We start from the raw sequence: 17,818 nt of genomic DNA on the forward strand, positions 1-17,818 counted from the left end.
GTGGACAGCAAACAAACTAAAAACAAATGAAATCAAACAAACAAAAAACTGCCCATTGTCCTAAAAGATGATATTTTAGACACATCTTCCCAGGCTGTTCAATAAACATCCTTGAAAAAGACAGTAGGGAATAAAAATTGATATGATCAATAATTCCATTCATAGGCATCTACCAAGAAGAATATATAAAATGTTTATATAAAGACCTGGATATGAACTTTTTATTTTTTAATTTGAGACAGAGTCCCACTCTGTTGCCCAGGCTGGAGTGCAGTGGCGCAATCTTGGCTCACTGCAGCCTCTGCCTCCTGGGTTCAAGCGATTCTTGTGCCTCAGCTTCCTGAGTAGCTGGGATTACAGGTGTGAGGCACCAGGCCTGGCTAATTTATATATTTTTAGTAGAGACAGAGTTTTGCCATGTTGCCCAGCTGGTCTTGAACTCCTGGCCTCAAGCAATCCTCCTGCCTTGGCCTCCCAGAGTGCTGGGATTAGAGGTGTGAGCCACCATGCCCGGCCTGAACGTGAACTTTCATTAAGCAGTTTTACTTATGATCACTGAAAATTAGAGATAACACAAACATCCATAAACAGGAGAATAAACTATAGTATATTCATACAATGAAATACTACTCAGCAATATAAAGGATTGAACTAGTATACACAGAATACTAATGAACCGCAAACACCATGCTGTACCAAAAAAAACTATACAGCAGAGTACATATTGCACATTTGCTTGTATAAAATTGTAGAAGGGACAAAACTAATGTATACTGACAGCAACATATCAGTGGTTGCCTGGGGTCAGATGATGGCAAGTGAATGGCTGCAAAGGGTCACAAGGAAAGTTTTGTGAGTAACAAAAAGTTGTATATCTTGATTGTGGCAGTGTCTGCACAGACGTATACATTTGTCAAAATACACTGAAATTTATACTTAAAATGGGTGTATTCTTTAGGTAAATTATGCCTCCAAAAAGTGGATACAAAGCAAAAACGAATGGAACGAAAGTATACAATTTCATTGTTTTGTTTGTTTTTGAGACATGGTCTCAGTCTATTGCCCAAGCTAAGTGCAGTGGTGTGATAATGGCTCATTGCAGCCTTGACCTCAAACAATTCTCCTGCCTCAGCCTCTCCAGTAGCTGAGACCACAGGTGCACACCACCATGAGCAGCTATTTTTAAATGTTTTGTAGAGATGAGGTGTCACTACATAGCCCAGGCTAGTCTTGAACTCCTAGACTCAAGCTATCTTCCTGCCTTGGCCTCCTGAAGTGCTGTGATTACAGGCATGTGTCATTGCACTTGGCCTGTTTTTTAAAAATGAGACTTGAGTGATGCATATGTTAACATCGGATTGAAATTTCGAGTGATTATTTTTTCCCATGAAAATTTTTCTATAATCAGAAAAAAGAAACTGTTTTATAAAGTGAATTTAACAAAAAGTTTTACTCACTAAAATTTTAAGAGAATGCACTATATATAGAGAAATACATCTGCAATAATATTTCATTGCTCTGTTCATTGAAATGCTTAGGAAACCAAAACTTTTTTAAAAATATGAAAGTATTTACTGGAGAGAAAAAGAGACAAGAAACAAAACATTTTGTATCCTAGTTCTTAGTTTAACATATTCAACTAAAAGTTAAACAATGTTGAAATTTATTAGACTTGTGAAAGGGATATGGTTCAGAGAGACCCCTGTAATACAGTTTTGTAGTAATTACTTATTGATTGTTCACCAGCATATTTATTCCTCAATAACTTAACTGAAGAAAGTTTTACCTTTAGTTTAAGAGCAAAGAATGTGATTAACTTCATTCCAACCCTAGTGGTATTTCATGTGTTTATAATGAATCCGAAGCTTTGGGTAACACAAATGATCATAATGCAAATATCATGACATTGTGGTATTACTGACTTAGGGTTTTCTTTAATAATATATAGTGATAATTTTCAAAAATCTTAATAATTCTTTCACCAAATTTTTCACTGAGAAACTCAACCATCTAGACTTGCCATTCAAATATACATAATGGAATACGTTATTAGAACACAAAAGACCCTTGTAATTCAGAAAAAGAATTCTATGACTATACATCCTAGATTTTTATCACAAAATAGCTCAGACTCTTTTAGAACACTATTTTTTTTTAAAGAAAAACCCCTAATTTCTTAGCCACAATGATATGAAATTCAGAATAAATCTGAAGAACTTAAAAAAACAAATTTGGAAGGAAATGTTAGAATTTTTCTAAATAAAGATACAAATTATGTACCTATCCATAAATGAAAATAAATAGTTATAATTATAGTATGTCAATCTTATACTTTTTAAAAAATGACAAAATATAGGCATAAAAAGTGTGGGCCCTTATATAGCGGCCCATTGCAAAACTTCATATGTGTAACTCTGTGTGACTCTCCCTTGTTCTCACTACTTGGCCTCCCAACGTTCAATTCTCTCATTGAGGGCAAACAGAAGCCTGCTTTTTTATTTTTATTAAAAAGAAGCATAAACACAGCAATAATGCTAATTTTCTGCAGTGGGTACTTTTTAAGATTTCATATAACACACCACAGAGTATTCTCATTAGTAACTAGTATACATGTGTAATAAATGACTTACCTCAAATTATTTTCAAATATATTTGAGGCAAGAACTTTATTACTAGGGTAATGATATTAAGATGGCTATTTTGAAGAACATATAACAACATTTATCAGAATCAGTGACTATCAAACTGTGTTCTGGAGACAAAAAAAAAAAAAAAAAAACGCAGATCAGAAATACTAATAATTGTTTTGGATAAAAGAGGTTCCATGGTGAAAAAAGTTTGGGAAGCAGTGTTATAATAAAGCTCCATCCCAGAGATGAGCAATGTACATTGCACATTAGCCAGTTAATAGTTCTGAGAAGTTTACAGTAATGAAACCTTTTAAATCCAGTGTTGACAAACTTATTTATCTATAGAGCTGTTTTCTTTTCATAGATCATCAATTAATATTTCATGGACATAATATTCTGGGTAATGCAATTTGGGAAATATTACTTATATATAAATTGTTATGTTAGCTTAAATATGTAGGTATATATTTCACAAATGCAGTTGAGCTGCAAGCATTTTTGACTGAAAATCAATGGCACCCACTTATGTCCTCTGAGTGTAAATACTTTAACAATACTAGCACAGAACATTTCATTTTTCATGAACCTTTCTCTTGGTTTCCTACAGTGCTAATCCCTCTGTCATGTTTTCAACTCAGGCAATCCCCTCTTCTCTGTTTTAAAAATAAAGAAAACAAACAGATAAAGATATGTACATATATCTGCCCGTTCTGACTTCAGTTTTTTGGTAACTGGACTCATTCTAAGCTGTAGCAATTGTGAACCTGAACCCATTTTACACGACATTCTCTTCTTCAAATTAAAGGAAGATTCTTTTTTTAAAGTTATTTTTGACTATCTGAAACAAGTGAACAGAACTAAAAAATACAAACTTGTTAGCTGTGTCAAATACCTGCTCTTTCTCACAAGTCAGGCCTTTGTTTTGGTAGCAGTTTCTAGTCAAATGATCTGATGACAGATGATCTCAAATGAAATCTTTACTGCTTGATGGTGAAACCAATTCCAGGAGACCAACCAGAGTTTAATACTATACCCAACATTTCAAGGGCCTATCCAGCTAGGAACTTGCATTGCAGGCTTGTGTTTTTGGGAAAAGGTAAACAAATATCAAAGAGGTAAAACATGACAATCTAAAACGATCGCTCCTGATAGCTGGCATGATTTGGTCATAATGCTTCATGGCTCTTGAGACAGGGATGAGCAGGAACCTGAATTAACTAAACACAAACACGACCATGTCCTCCTCAGGACCTTGAGTGCTTCCCACTGATGCCAAGACAAACCTGAGACCCCACCACAGAGTCTGTCAGTGTTCGCTCTCCAGCCTGCTGCTCTCTGCCCCAGGCGGCTTTGCCATCCTTCAGCCTCTTGGCCTTGTCCTGTTCCTTTTCAATACAGAGTTTTGACACTCCACATGCTCTGCTGCCTGGACCATCCACTCTCTTCTCTTCCCCTAGCTCTCATCTACACATCCCCTTGATCCCAGCTCAAAAATGACTTCTTCACATCCTGCAATTCGAAATGTTTTTGTGATTAACTAATGTCTGTGTCTTCCCTAGACTATAAACTCTGTGAGAGTCACCAATAAAATGTTTACCACTTATCTCCTGCACCTGGTCCAGGATCTAGGAGAAGGGTGTTCACCTGATATTTCCTGAATATGAACATTTTTTTGTTTTAGGGGGAAAAAACCCCAAGTGAACATATTACTTTTTAATTCTCCCAAGAGCTTTCATTTTCTTGCCTTCAACACAGTTATGTATTAATGGAACTTTGTGGAGTCTCTCAACTCCATAGTATAGCTTATACTGGCAATGGGAAACCAAGTGTTATGAGAAGGAGGTGGTGATTACTTTTCCAAAGTGGGGAAGGGACAAGGATGAGAGAAAGAGATGATGACATCTTTCACAGATGAGATGACACAACTGAACCTTTAAAAATAGCAGGGTTTTGTTGGAGGTAAAGTCCTTCAAAGGGGCTACATGTGGATGAACATAGGGTTACAGAGTGCAGTGCCTACTTAAAGACAAGCCCTGAAGCTTTTGGAAAACTATTAAAGATTCTTGATTAAAGGGAAAAAGTATGAAAAGCAGAGTGCTAATATGTTTTGAGACAATGAATCTTGAATTATAATCACCATAATCCCCAGGTCTCAAGGGTGGGTCCAGGTGGAGGTCACTGGATCATGGGGCAGTTTCCCCCATGCTGTTCTTGTGATAGTGAGTGAGTCTCATGAGATCTGATGGTTTTATAAGCATCTGGCATTTCCTCTGCTGCCACTCACTCCGTCCTGCCGCCCTGTGAAGAAGGTGCCTGCTTCTCCTTTGCCTTCCACCATGATTTTAAGTTTCCTGAGGCCTCCCCAGCAATGTGGAACTGTGAGTCAATTAAATCTCTTTCCTTTATAAATTCCCCAGTCTTGGGTTTTTCTTCATAGCGGTGTGAGAACAGACTAATACAATTACTGAGGAGCTTTCATCTAGAGAAGCCTCCTCAAGGCTGGAGGCTTGAGGAGTCAGGACAAGGTGGAGGGAAGAGCAAAGGTCTCCTCATTCCCTGAGGGCCTGGCCAAGGCACTGAAGGAAGGATGAAGCCCCTGGACTGGGGGGAAATGCTTTCACTCTTACCACTGAGGCTCTCACTGAATATAGTTTCACGTTTGATCACATGATCACAAAGACGGGGAGAAGACAGAAGAGCAGTGGAGTCAAAAAGATGGCATAAAGGAAGGAAAATCAGTTCTAACAAAACATGTTTAAAAGAATTCAGGTTCTATAATCCTAGCTTTCACATCCAGGCAAGAAAGGTGCTATGTATATAGTTGCCACTTTTAACTCTTTAGAGAAAGATTTTGAACTTTACATTTATTTTTTATCTTTAAATAGTGAGAATATGCTTAATGAAAGGTGGTTGTATATATCAAACCCTAGGATTACTGGTGAAATATAGTTCTGGTAGGTACGTAGAATTCAACCTGACCCATGGAAAACTTTTAAAAATAACACTGGAGGCTGGGCGTGGTGGTTTACGCCTGTAATCCAGCACTTTGGGAGGCCGAGGCAGGCGGATCACGAGGTCAGGAGATCGAGACCATCCTGGCTAACACAGTGAAACCTCGTCTCTACTAAAAAATGCAAAAAATTAGCCGGGCGTGGTGGTGGGCACCTGTAGTCCCAGCTACTCGGGAGGCTGAGGCAGGAGAATGAGGTGAACCTGGGAGGTGTAGCTTGCAGTGAGCCAAGATTACACCACTGCACTCCAGCCTGGATGACAGAGCGAGACTCTGTCTCAAAAAAAAAAAAAAAAAAAGAAAAGAAAAACATTGGAATTACTTAATGATCACTATACTAAAAATAGACAGAGTGATAGCCTACAATGCCAATGAGTGATAGCCTACAATGCCAATAAAATACTAAGATAATTTTATCTTCCCTGCCTTTGCCCTGAGTATCGGGAAGTTTAAAAGCATAAAATTATCTCTTTTGGTTCCAATAGTTCCAAACTATTTCAAAAGGAAATTCAAATTATAAAATTGGATATTCATGCTTGTACCAGATTAGATTAAATCAAATTAATGAGACTTCATACATACACATATATATGTGTGTGTGTGTGTGTGTGTATATATATATATTTGGAAATCCTTGTAGGCTATAGAAAATTACAGAAGCATAAGGCACTAATATTAGCTTATCTGGCTGCCTATAGCTTCTAAATTCATAATTTTCCTGACTCCCGCCTCTTCTCTTTTACTCTCTTTTCCTTTAGAATCAACACAATAATGTATTTTGTAACGTCTTCAGTTTGAAAAGGGACCTATTTTCCCTTCTTTAGAAAAACTTGAAAAGCAAATTTATAATTCTTAAGGATTATTCTATATAGTGCTTATGCTTACACCACAAATTCCATTTTTTGAAACTTCTTTATCAAACATAAATATGAAATTATCACTTTCTTGCTCATTAGACTCAGAAACTCAGATTAGTGAATTCTATAATTTGAATCCCTTTGAATCTAGCAAAAATTTTGGATACTAGCACCAAATATGTTGTTCATTTATCACTCTTTTAGTACAGATTGACACCCTCCACCACTTTATTGCTTACCCAACCAATATTAGAGAGTAATGTGTTTAAGTACTTTCCAAGCGATTTCACATGAAAACCACCTAAGAAAACCTCTTTATCTAATCAATAACCTCTCTGGGCACATGAACACAGTTTGGCCTACTTTAAAGTGGAGAAAATTAATACAAATAAGAGTGTGCCGCAAATTTAGTCTTGTAATATTTACATCTAGTTAAAAATAATTTAGAATTTTCCTTTAAGCCAATTAAAAAAATATTCTCAAGAGTAATCTAAAGAGGATCAAAGTCCACTTAATGTAATGAGACAATATGCCCATTACAAACTGTCAGATGATAAGAAACTGGTCTGGGCTTAAAGGTAAATGACATTTAGATATTTATTGTTTATGGCAGCAGCCTTTGAAGCCAAATGCAGGACTCTTAATTAGAGTGCAATAAGCACAGGGTACAAGAGGAAACTATCAAAGCTGCTAATTCTTAAATCTAAAAGCAAGAAAAAAGGCTTTCTTAAATCTTCAGACATACATTGCTCCCATCCCTTGGTGCTTCTGTGAAAGGTGACACACAAGAGATGCTAGAGATTCTTGCAGAGACTCCACAATAAGAAGTTGGCAATGGGACCCTCAGTGTTCTACAGCTTTCAGAGGCTTTTGATGTATTGCGTATTATGAGTTATAGAGTGCCACCAATGCAATTAATTTTAAAATCCAAAACCTTTGCACAGTAGAATTATTACATTATCACAATACTTTGTAAAGAGCTGGACAGTGACCACAATAATATCTGCACCAAACAGATTTTTGGATTGTCTTGAGGCAAAGTATTTAATCAAGAGTTGTCATTTCACAAAATAGAAAGGTATCCCCACATTTGCTGATTTTTTTTCTGTGACAAGTGGTTGTCAGCAAGTATGCTTCCTACCAGATAATTTGAAAAGAAGAAAACAACACACTTGATCTCCCACTTCAAGATAAAGGAGGTGACAATTTAACAATAGAACAAATCTGCATTTTGAAAGAAACTCATTCTAAGAAAAGATTACTTGGAAACTAAATTTAATGAAAATATTTGTGAAAGTGGTTCACCTTTAAAATTCATGTTTGCATTTAACTTAAAAATTGAGTTTTTCTACCTTATTTTAAAATCTTCCAGAGGAAAAGTTTCAGGAGTTTCTGAACTCATTTTTAAGAATTGTGTTTGTATATGTGTGTGTGTATGTATGCAAAATAAACATTAAAAAAAAATTTTTTTTTTTGAGAGACAGGGTCTCACTCTGTCACTTAGGCTGGAGTGCAGTCTTACAATCATGGCTCACTGCAGCCTTGATCTCCTGGACTCAAGCAATCTTTCCACCTCAGCCTCCCGAGTAGCTGAGACTACAGGCATGTGCCACCATGCCCGGCTAATTTTTGAAATTTTTTGTAGAGACGAGGTCTTGCTTTGTTGCCTAGGCTGCTGTTGACCTCCCAGGCTCAGGCAATCCTTTTGCCTCGGCCTCCAAAGTACTGAGATGACAGAGTATGAGTCACCACACCCAGCCACATAATTCTACATATTAAAAATTATACATTTAAAAAATTTACATACGGGGATACCTCATTTTACTGCACTTTGCTTTATTGCACTTCACAGATACTGTGTTTTTTACACATTGAAGGTCTGTGGCAACCCTGTGTCAAGTCTATTGGTGCCATTTTTCTAACAGCCTGTGCTCACGTTGTGTCTCTGTCAAGTTTTGGTAATTCTTCCAACATTACAGACTTTGTCATTATGATGATATCTGTTATGGTGATTTGTGATCAGATGGTACAATTCTAAGTGTTTTAGGGTGCCACCAACCACGCCCACATAAAGTGATGAACTTAACTTGTAAGCATGTGTGTTCTGAGCTGCTCCACTGACCAGCTGTTTCGCATTTCTCTCCCTCTCCTCAGGACCTTCCATTCCTTGAGATACTACAATATTGGAATCAGGCCAATTCATAACCCAACAATGGACTCTGAGTGTTCACATGAAAGTGAGAATCGCATGCCTCTCACCTTAAATCAAAAGCCTAGAAATGATTAAGTTTAGTGAGGAAGGCATATCAAAAGTGAAAACAGAACAAAAGCTATGCCTCTTGTGCCAAACAGTTAAAGGAAATTAAAAGCTCCAGCGAAATCATGAATGATAAGAACGCAAAACAGCCTTATGGCTATATAGAGAAAGTTTTAGGTGGTGTGGACAGAAGATCACACCAACCACAACATTCTCTTAAGCCAAAACCTACTCCAGAGTAAGGCCCTAACTCTCTTTAATTCTACGAAGACTGACAGAAGTGAAGAATCTGTACAACAAAAGTTTGAAGCTAGCAGAGGTTGGTTCATGAAGGTGAAGAGAAGAAGCTGTCTCTGTAACATAGAAGTGCAAGGTGAAGCAGCAAGTGCTAGAAGTGCAGAAGACTTGGCTAAGACTACTGCACTAAAATGTGTTAGTGGCCACACTAACACATTTTCAATGTAGATGAAACAGCCTTCTATTGGAAGAAGATGCCATCTAGCATTTTCATAGCTAGAGAGGAGAAATCATTGCCTGGCTTCAAAGCTTCAAAGGACAGGCTGACTCTCCTGTTAGGGGCTAAATGCAGCTGGTGACTTTATGATTCCAGAAATCCTAGGGCCCTTAGGAATTACACTAAATCTGGCTGGGTGTGATGGCTCACGCCTGTAATTCCAGCACTTTGGGAGACCAAGGTGGGCGGATCACTTGAGGTCAGGAGTTTGAGACCAGCCTGGCCAACATGGCAAAACCCCATCTCTACTAAAAATACAAAAAATTAACCAGGTGTGGTGGTGTGCTCCTGTAATCCCTGCTACTCAGGAGGCTGAGTCAGGAGAATTGCTTGAACCAGGGAGGTGGAGCAGTAAGCTGAGGTTGTACCACTGCACTCCAGCCTGGATGATAGAGCAAGACTCCGTCTAAAAAAAAAAAAAAAAAGAATTATGCTAAATCTGTTCTGCCTGTGCTCTATAAATGGAAGACAAAAGCCTGGATGATAGCACATCTATTTATAACATGGCTTACTGAATATTTAAAGCCCACTGTTGAGACCTACTGCTCAGACAAAAAGAATCTTTTCAAAATATTACTGCTCATTGACAATGCACCTGGTCACCCAAAAGCTTGGATGGAGATGTACAAGGAGATTAACGTTTTCATGCCTGCTAACATAATGTCTGTTCTGCAACTCATGGATTGAGGAGTAATTTTGAGCTGGGTGTGGTGGCTCACGCCTGTAATCCCAGCACATAGGAAGGCTGAGGCAGGTGGATCACTTGCTGGTGTCGAACTCCTGACCTCCTGGCCAACAAGGTGAAACCCCGTCTCTATTAAAAACACAGAAATTAGCTAGGCGGGGTGGTGGGTGCCTATAATCCCAGCTACTCGGGAGGTTGAGGCAGAAGAATGGCTTACACCTGAGAGGTGGAGGTTGCAGTGAGTCAAGATCGTGACACTGCACTCCAGCCTGGGCGACAAAGTGAGACTTTGTCTCAAAAAAAAAAAAAAAAAAGGAATTTTGACTTTCAAGTGTTATTATTTAAAAAGTACATTTCATTAGGCTATAGCTGCCATAGACAGTGATTGCTCTGATGGATCTAGGCAAAGCAAATTGAAAGCCTTCTGGAAAAGATTTGCCATTATAGATGCCATTAAGAACATTTGTAATTTATGGGAGGAAGTAAAAAAAAACAACATTAACAGGAGTTTGGAAGAAGTTGATTCTAACCATTCTAACCCTCCTGGATGACTTTGAGGGGTTCAAGACTTCAGTGGAGGAAGTAACTGCAGATGTGGTAAAATAGCAAGAGAACTAGAATTAGAAGTGGGGCCTGAAGACATGACTGAATTGCTACCATCTCATGATAAAACTTTCATGGATGAGGAGTTCCTTCTTATGGAGGAGTAAAGAAAATGGTTTATTGAGATGGGATCTGGTGAAGACACTGTGCACACTGTTGAAATGACAACAAAGGATTAAGAATGTTACATAAACACAGTGATAAAGCAGCAGCAGGGTTTGAGAAGACTGACTCCAAATTGGAAAGAAGTTTTACCGTGTGGAAAATGCCATAAAAGAGTATCACATGTTACAGAGAAATCTTTCATGAAGGGAAGAATTAAAGCAGTAAACCTCATTATTGGCTAGGTGTGGTGGTGGCTCACACCTGTAATCCCTGGACCACACGGAACTCCCTCTCCTACATTTTTTTCAGCCCCACTGTGAGTTTGCGTCCGTGGTACTTTTAAGAGGGAGTCACTGCTGCCGTCAGTCAGTAATACTTCCTCCTTTTTTGCTTTTTGGTTTTGTCTTGAGTTTCTTTTCCTCTCCCTCTCCCTCTCCCTGTCCCTCTCCCTGTCCCTCCCCCTCCCCCTCCCTCTCCCTCTCCCTCTGGCTAAGGTCTAAATCAAACATAGTGTGGATGGCCCCTTGATGATTTCAGGAAATCTGGATGGGCACTATGCTGGCAGCAACCTGTATGAAGTCCTGAAATTCCATAATGATCCATTCTCTTGGGTGTAAAATATTGCTCAGCTCCTCAAATTTCTAGGTCCTGTCATAAATGTGATCTTTGTAAAACTGATACTACTTATTAGTCCTACTTTAACAAATAAGAAAATCCATGCTTAAACAAGGTATGTTGAATGGCTGGGTAGCATGCTACATTTTTTCAAAATAAAAAAAGATATGTGATCACACTTAAAAAGATAGAGTTATATTCAATAAAGCACAGCACTTTAAATACACACAGTTAGATGGACCTAGGCAAATATATGTAACTGTCACATTATTCTTAAAGTGATGGAAGCAAGACTTACATCCCTGCTCTTTCTGCCTTTTCTTTACTGCTGATTTTTCTTAAACACAGTCAGCACAGTTATAGGAATTGGCACTGTCAGATATTAAAAATTATGGCAAATATGTAATTCATAATTGATTCATTTTTCAATGTCCATTGAAAAATGTATAAAAAGGTACCATGCTGACTTCGTCCCCAAAGGGGACAAAGAGACAATAAGACAAGATATTCTATAGTTCTCAGTGAAGAGATAACACCAAGGACACAGGACATAATAACAGTAGAGATGAGAGAACACATAAGAACATGTAATTGTTTTGTCCATGGCATACGGAAGACCTCTTGTAAAATTATATGCTCTAAGGGCTCTGCAAGTAGATTAATTGACCTTTGAAATAAACAAATGTAATCATATTTTAAAAGAAACATACAAATTCATACTACTTGTATAATGAACTCGAACACAGCTATTTGAAATGATACCCATCTTAAAATGGCATATATAGTTTTTAATGTACTTTGGGGGGTCAGAATAGATTTATGCTTAAATTTTGAAAAACTGTTCACTGATAAAGCCATTATAGTAATTGCATAGGGTCTGTTTATTAATTTGTCACAATTAAGTCAATAAGAGCTTTACTAATGTCCTATTACTTGATCAGTTTTGAAAGTGATTATCTTAAGAACTTGACTTAATTGGAAGCCTCTCAATTTACAAGGTACATTAAACTCTCAGTAGCATCTTAAAATTATTCAACATATGCAGTAATCACTGTTTTGTACAAATGTTCCATAAAAACTATAGCATGACATGACAAAGAGGGGAAGCAAGATTTAATTTATAATGTTAAACTCCCACTCACATTTTCAGGATAAAAGGGCAACATGAGCATTCACATAAAGTCTTCCTGAAACTGGGTCTATTATTATTATTATTATTTTTTTTGAGACGGAGTCTTGCTCTGTCGCCCAGGCTGGAGTGCAGTGGCAGGATCTCGGCTCACTGCAAGCTCCGCCTCCCAGGTTCATGCCATTCTCCTGCCTCAGCCTGCAGAGTAGCTGGGACTACAGGTACCTGCCACCGCGCCTGGCTAATTTTTTATATTTTTAGTAGAGACGGGGTTTCACCATGGTCTCGATCTCCTGACCTCGTGATCCGCCCGCCTCAGCCTCCCAAAGTGCTGGGATTACAGGCGTGAGCCACCGCACCCGGCCTGAAACTGGGTCTATTATTAAAAGATGAATAAAGGAATCCTAACAATTCTCCACCTTATAGATGAAGATAATTTGTCATGATTGCTAAATCACCAAATTGCACTGCCTGTACTTACGCGCAGCTGCACATTAATTTCCAGATTTGTAAATTACAATTAATTCTCAGTATTGCTCCATCACTTTTTTTCTCTAGTTAATAAAAAGAACTGCAATTAATAATTCTTCATCCCATTTTTCAGAACATATCAACTATAACTATTACTGCACAAGCAGGAAACATGGAGTAGTTAATGTATCCACTGAGACTGTGAGGCCTTTAAAACTATTGGCTGTAGCCTAAATATTTTATATTGACCTTCCAATTCCCAAAGATTCAATGTAGTTAGTTGAATATTTACAATGATTAACAATTATGAGGGCTGATAAAGTGCCTTGATACCTGGGCTGATTTTCAACCATGTATTCAAACTATTTCATAAATTTTAAAATTAAACTTTACTAATTAGATATTTGAAAGGTTTGTCCCACAATAACAACATAAGACCAGTTTTGAGATTAATCACAGGAAAATTGATTGCTGGGTCATTAAAAACCTGGGGAATTCAATTCCTTGAAAAGATTATTCCATTGCTAGCTTGTGAGGGAGGTATATGAATTTATGCATTCTGACTTGTTCCCAATCTAAGTTCTGTACACAGCATAAATTTCAAATTGCTGAGGCTGATTCGCAACCAATTGTGTGAACAGAGTGAACAAAGCTGAATCTGTAAAACACTAGTTCTGTGCATTTGAAAAACTTGAGATGAAAGCCACTTTGAAATTGTTGCATTAAAATAACTATAATTGTCCTTACATGAAATTTTCCTGGTGAGTTAACTGCTTAAACTGTGGTAGATGCTATGGGAAAAGTAGTGGTCATATTTAACAATCCAGTCCCATCTGCTTTGAACCAAGGTTCTATTTGCCCAAAATTGAAGGGTGAGGAAGCCCTCTTAACAGACTTCCCACATACAAGTCATTTAAAAAAGGGATTTAAGCAATTCTCGGGATAAACTGCCTCTAAATTCTCTACACATCACCTTGGATAAATTTTTGCACTTTAATTATTCATATGCTATAATTTACCCTTAAATTGTAGAACTTTCTGAAAGTATAGAAAAATATTTTAAAATATCTAATTTATTGTTGAGTAAAACGTGAACCTGGTCATTCCATTCATGTCAATTTCCTGCTCTTGCCCTATCAGAAACACAGCAGGAGCCTGAGCAGATGGAAATTCACGGAAAAGGCGGGAGGGTGGGGTGCAGAAGAAATGAGGACCGCTACAGCCTGTGTTCAGAGGCAGATATGGTCTGCTCCTGCCTTCAGAGAATAAAAAACACTTTAAAAACCCATTTACCTGAGTGTTAACTTCAATTATGACCAGAGAGGAGGGAAGAAAGGAAACTGTTCAGGCATCCTGAGGTTCAGGCATCCTGAGGTTCTTCAAATTCCTACCGCCTCACAATGCATGACTAAGAACATCCTTTGTTCAGACTTCCTTGTCCCTAATGTCTCCATAAAGGTGGCTATACACAAAGTACATTTAAATTAAGTGTTGCTATCCTGTTATAACTGTCCACTTGCAATAAATAAATGTCCTTAGTTTGGTCAAGGTATTGAGTGCCTGGCAGAGCTGTAGTGATCCAAAGTTTGGTGACAGGATTAAATGATCACAGAAGTGACCTCTGTTCCCTCCTGCTCATCTGGTGGGAGGGTAATCCCTGATTCTGCTTCATTCTTCGCAGTACCCTTAGGTACAGGGCCAGGTTACCAGCTGTTTATAGTAAAGCCATTTTGCCTGAAGCTACAAAGTGTGACTTTATGGAAATAGCTTTACTTTTAAACAGTAATCCAGAAGTTTCTAATAAAAAATGCTTATTTTTTCCCCTCTATGCTAAAAATGCCTAAAGTTTACTTTCTAGTCTCACTGGATTAAAAAAAAAGTACAAGGGGAAAAAGGACATGCAAACTCTGGGTAATTACTGCTTGGAATTGGCTGCTTTCCAGAAGAAGCAACAAACTGCTTAGAGTTAAGTGGAAACTTTGTGTAACTATTAATGAAAGTAAACAAATGATAGAAACAGAACACAGGGCCCTACTCCTGCTTCCCCAACAGTGGACCTGGCTGCCTCACTGAACGGCTCTGAGATTTAACTACATGGCTCTGATGGCTCAGTCATTTCTTATTACAATGGTTCTCAAAGTGTGGTCGTTGGGCAAGCAGCAGCAGCAGTAGCTTCCCCATCAGCTGGAATCTGGTTAGAAAAGCAAATTATCAAACCTTAGTAAATACCTACAGAATCAGGCTCTCTGCTTATGATCCAGCAATGTTATGTTTTAATGATCTCTCCTGGCAATTGTTATATATTCTAAAGTTTGAGAAGCACGGTTCTATTAAAGCTGGGTATTTTCAAAGTAATTTTCTAGGATTTTAAAATTTCAATAATTAAATTGACCATCAGTGAATAGGGAAACGTTTTCAACCCAATGTTTTCAAATGCAACTGAGATGAGAAATAAAGCTAACCTCAGCATATAAATGCTGGATTTAAAACAATGATTCTTGACCCTAGCTGAATATTAGAATGTCCTGGGAGGTTTTTAAAAAATGCCAGAATTTTATCCCCAAACCAATTGAAACAGACTGGGGGAAGGGAAAGATGAAGGCAGCAATTATATGTGTGTGTGTGTGTGTGTGTGTGTATGTGTGTGTGTATATATATATTAGAATCCCAGTTATTCTGAGGCATGGGAAAGTTGAGAGTCACTGATACAAAGCAACCAGAACAGTTAGACCCTTAGCAGAACAGTCCAAGAACTAGGAAACAGGGCTATGTGGATATTTATAGCAGACAGACAGACAGACAGACAGACACAGACACACACACACACACACACACACACACACACTTTCATAGACTGGGTTTGCACCACATTAATTAGGCACTAGCTAGCATGTAAGACTTAGGATAAGAAGATAACTCTGGATTGCCTCGCATCCTTTTAAAACCTAATCGGCTGAACAGTTCTAGTTTTTAGTACATAATTCACTAATAAATATAATTTTAGGGAGCAAATTTAGTTTTGATCCTATAGGTTGGATCCCAAATAATTTGAAAAACAATAAAAGCTTGAGCATGGAGCCACCACTGTCCTACATAAACCACATTGAGACATTCTCTCCACACATCCAATTGGTTCCATCATCTCTTTTCTGCCAGAGGAAAATACAACTCCAGCTTGAACAGGTCAGGAGCACTGATGGCTTAAAAATGAAATGATGTCCATGAAAGGACATCAGAACCAAGTTAGTCAGTTCTAGATATATACTATTTTATCATATACCATATTCATATATACTCTTTCATAATGAAATATTGAGAATAGAACCATAAATTAAGAAAAATTCCAATGTCCATCTGTTTCATAGCACTCTGCAAGGTTTAACCTTCTGCACATTAACCAGATTTCCATAAAAGCCTTATGAGGTCAAGATAGGCATTATTATTGCTATTATTTTAGTTTTACTTATGAAAAGTTAAGTGAATTTTCCAGAGACAGACTGCTAATAGCAGCTTTAACTATGGTAATAATATTCTAATGTTTGACATTAATAACTACATACCACTATTAAAATCTTAAAGTATTGTTGATTACTAGTTCCAGAAGACTACAAATGGCCAAATGAATTAAAATAGATAAAAGAGGGAAGTGGGAAACCCAACATTTAAAAAAAATCCAACTGGGGGAAGAAAAAGAAACCATAAAGAAGGTTAACTTAAAATACTTGGAAAGATGTAACTTCTTTTTAAAAAACTTTTCTACAGTTTCTAAACTTGTCTCTGACTTCTTAATAGATCCATAAAGCATATAAATAAAACATAAAGTATAAGATGGAGCTCTGATTTTATACTCAGGCTTATATCACTGCTACAGAACATTTTTAGGATAATTAAGCAATATTTTTGCCTCATAGAATACTAGCACCATTAAATCAATTTGATCTTATGTTCAGAAAATTTGTTTATTGATATTTTCATATTATTTCTATTATATTAAAGTATGGAATTGTATTCTGCTTCATTTGAAAATATAATATACTTCTTTCAAATCTGAAACCAGGAACTTTAAAAAACTGTTAGCAAATTTAATAATGCAGAAATTTATGCTTTAACTGTCAAGTAAAAACATAGGGAGATATAGGAAAACACTTTAACAATATTTAACCTATCAGATCATCTTTCATAGTTTGAGTTTATTAAAATTAACCAACTATAATGTAATATTTAAACATTTTATACCACCAAAGTATTAATAAACCCAACAAGGGGGCTATCACCTTTTCTTAAAATATACACATTATATGCTTCCCTAGGATAATCTTTCACTATTAGAAGACAGGCAGCTATGTACTATTCTTAATTAAAGCCCTATTTCAGTCAAAGTAGAGCAATCTGCAATTTAATTATAACAATATAAACTGCAATGTAACTAATGACATCGTATGTATTTTCATCAGATAATTAGAATAGTCAGTAAATAAAGCTTTACAAAGCAGGAAATAAAACAGGTGAGGGGTTGTGCCTCATTCATCACCTCACTGACTAATGAGAGTCTGAATGAAGATCAGTCATTTCCTATACACGCCTTCATGGTGTGCAATAAAAGCACACACTGTAGACAGCTCTACTAAATGTAACACCAAGCAGGCGTCAGAAAAATCCATACAGAGAAGTGATAAAATAGTGTATAGCTAAAACTAACTCATTTATCAAGAAAGACAGAAAAATTATTAGGAATGCCCAGACTGTATGCCCTGTGATAGAAATGAATAATGGGAACATTAACTACATTATTTTAAGAACACACTTTAAAAAACCCAAAATCTAAGTCTACTCTACCTAGACTTGAATTACCTTTGCAAATACAGAAATGGTGAAATGCCTGATTTTACAAATCACAGAGGTAATTTTTCTGCTTCAGGTTTGAGAAAAAAAAGCATAGGCC

At 37.2% G+C, this 17,818-nt stretch overlaps 1 protein-coding gene and 1 long non-coding RNA gene across 2 annotated transcripts in view; one reads left to right on the forward strand and one right to left on the reverse strand.

The window, feature by feature from the left end:
- LOC134730515 (uncharacterized) overlaps positions 1-12,532 on the forward strand; it is a 32,378-nt gene extending 19,846 nt beyond the window's left edge. The window contains exon 2 of the long non-coding RNA XR_010112301.1: positions 8,652-12,532. This is a non-coding gene — a long non-coding RNA (uncharacterized LOC134730515). The remainder of the gene's footprint in view (positions 1-8,651) is intronic.
- MAN1A1 (mannosidase alpha class 1A member 1) overlaps positions 1-17,818 on the reverse strand; it is a 172,780-nt gene that overhangs the window by 49,415 nt on the left and 105,547 nt on the right. The gene's annotated exons all lie outside the window — the stretch shown is intronic.

This window comes from Pan paniscus, chromosome 5 (genome assembly GCF_029289425.2).
Source record: "Pan paniscus chromosome 5, NHGRI_mPanPan1-v2.0_pri, whole genome shotgun sequence".
Lineage (NCBI taxonomy): Eukaryota > Metazoa > Chordata > Mammalia > Primates > Hominidae > Pan > Pan paniscus.